A 2846-nucleotide genomic window follows, 5' to 3' on the forward strand; every position below is an offset into this window, starting at 1 on the left:
AGGGGTCAGAACAAGAGGCCCTTCTTTTAAAAAAATATTTTATATCAGGTTGTGCCATATATAATATTTAGCAAGCTTATTTTCTCTCATCTGGAAGCTAAGGGATTTTTACCAGCTCCACTCACAAAGCAATTTAGAGCCATATGCTGAAATATATTAGAACCTCAACTTCCCATTTAAATTTTGGGGCACCGAGTTTGATCAGGTGTTGCTAGGTTCTGAAACTTTGAACTTGGTTCCCAAATTGGTTGTTTGCAGAATCTATAAGGTTGGGGGCAGGGAGGAAAAAGGGGACAGAGGGTGCTGCTAAGGTCTGATATCAGAAATTTCCTTTTTCTTTCCTGTCTCCCTGAGCACTGTGTACCTCACTTTACGCAAAGGGTGGGTGTGACTCATACTGTGGATTGTCTTAATTTGGGACCTAAGAGGCAACACAGCTAAATGGGGAAGGACTTGGACTCAGGAGCCAGCTGCCTAGGCTTACACCCTGTGTCAGCCACCTACTAGCTGTGGGAGCTTAGGTGAGAAGCTCTCTGCCTCAATTCTCTTATCTGTATAATGCAGCTAACGGTAGTTCCTACCTGTAAGGTCACAGTGAGGATTAGATGAGTTAATACGTGCAATGCACTTCAAGCAGTGCCTGGCATATAATAACCAGTGTGTATTTGCTTACTCTTTCTCATCCTAGCTGCTTGACCCTGAGCTCAGAGAAAGAATTCATCTTTCTATTTCCATAGTGCCAGGGATAGTACTGTTCAGTAGTGCATACACATTCATTCCACCAGTATTTGTCACATGCCTACAATGAGTCAGGCCTTGACTGAGGGGCTTGGTCACTGCCCTTCTGGAAGGAATGGTTTCCCTAGAGAGAAGAGCAGCTATTGCAATACTTCTAGTTAGGGAGGTTTGGGATGCTGTGGGGCACATACCAGAGGTGCTTGTCTCTGACCTGTGGGGAGCAGTCCAGGCTTTCTCAAGGGAGGTGGAACCTTAGCCGAGTCTACAGGATGAGCAGGAGAAGAGCAGAGAGGATTCTACACAAAGAGAAGGTACCCATGAACAACTGTTCAACGAAATGAAATTTTGGCCATCTTTTGAGAAGGTGAGGGAACCTTAACATCTTCTGAAATTATTAGTTGAAACAAGAATACCACTCCTGATGGCCACACCTTAATTCCCTGAATAAGGATGAAGATGGAAGAAGGCATCCTGAGAAGAGTCTACTCCTTCAAGGAGGGTCTCCCAGCTCTCGGGGCTCTGTGCTGAAGCCACTTGGGCACATCCATGTGCTTTATGAAGCATTTTTCCCTCAGTCCTCCTTCCCTCCTCTTCTCTTCCCTTCCTTTCTCTTCCCTTCCCTTTCTCCTTTCTTCCTTCCTTCCTTTCTCTTTCATCCTTTCCTTCTTCCTCTCCTTTCCTTTCCTTCCCCCTCCCCTTCCCCTTTTCTCCTTCCTTCCTTCCTTCTTAAATTTAGATTTAATTGACATTATGTTAGTTTCAGATGTACAGCATAATGATTCCATATTTGTGGATACTGGGAAATGATCACCATAATAAGTTTAATTAACATCCATCACCACAACACATTGTTACAAATTTTTTTTTCTTGTGGGGAAAACTTCTAAGATCTACTCTCTCAGTAACTTCCAAATATATAATACAGTGTTATTTATTTATTTATTGCTACAGATTTATTCAACACACAACAATCTTCTCCAGCTTTACTGAGGTGGCTGACCACGCCCATGACCAAATCCGCCTCTAAACTGGTATTCAGTTGCTGAGCCAGTCCCAGCCTCAGCTCTCTCGTCAGCACCAAGGGGGCACAGTGCTTTGTCGGTAAGGGTGTCTGTCAGCTTTGCCTCCTGTAGGTCTTGCAGGTTGCTCTCCTTCCAGACCTTTGGGCTGTGGTCTGCCAGCCTTAGGACAGCTGGGGTGCGGAGTGGCAGGCACCATCTCAGGGGGCAGGTGGAGGCAATCACAGAGATCCTGGATATGCTGGTTGGTAAGCTAGGACTAGAAATGCCTCCAGGCAAACTGTTTCTTTACATAGCCTCATGATCTGAGAGACTGTATGGACGTCATGATGTGAAGGTTGGGCACATTCTTGTCTCCCAGCTCAGGGTGTTTGGGCATGTGGACATCCTTCTTGGCCACCATCACTCCCTCCTTGAAAAGGACTGCACAAATGGCAATATGCTTCTCGGTGGCTGCTACGTCTGGGGCCCGGGCTAGAAAGGCCCCGTGTTAATAGTAGTCACTGTGCTGGGCCTTCCATCCACAGGATTAATTTCTTTTATAGCTGTAAATTGGTGCTTTTTAACTACCTTCTCCCCCTCATTGCTTTCTTATACATGTATTTTAATGCCCTCTTTCTCTAAATCCTGTGCTGTCTCTAGCAGCTTGCCCTGATAGTAGTGGTAGATGTTTTGACTGCAGAGGAATGGACAGTTAGTTCATTGCAAAGAAAACATAGGTCAGGTTTTCTTCTTGCTCTCCCCAGACCTGGCAAAACTCTGCCATCCTTGAAGGGAGTTCTGTTCCCATGTGGATTGCTCATGGCCACCACCCCTTCACTCCTGCTGAGCCTCACCGGTACCCTCTCTGTCTTCCTCGTCTTTATAAGATTAAGCCAGCTCTTGAACTGTAAGACAGTGGGGTTAAATTATAACATTGATTGGCTAGTTGTGTAAAAGCCACGGAACAAGAGGTAAAATGTTTCCAAACTCTTATTAGTGTCCTCAGGGGGAAGTTTTGGCACTGGACAGAGGTGAGCCAGTCATCACCTTCCTCTCGCTTGAGAGGAGCGGAAGTAGCCCTTGTCTATATGTGGCGCCTTTCTCTGA

General features: G+C 45.7%; 1 pseudogene; it reads right to left on the reverse strand.

Annotated features, from left to right (window-relative positions):
- Positions 1 to 1721: 1721 nt before the first annotated feature.
- Positions 1722 to 2560, reverse strand: LOC100481071 (annotated as a pseudogene).
- Positions 2561 to 2846: the final 286 nt, after the last annotated feature.

Source organism: Ailuropoda melanoleuca, chromosome 7 (genome assembly GCF_002007445.2).
Source record: "Ailuropoda melanoleuca isolate Jingjing chromosome 7, ASM200744v2, whole genome shotgun sequence".
NCBI lineage: Eukaryota > Metazoa > Chordata > Mammalia > Carnivora > Ursidae > Ailuropoda > Ailuropoda melanoleuca.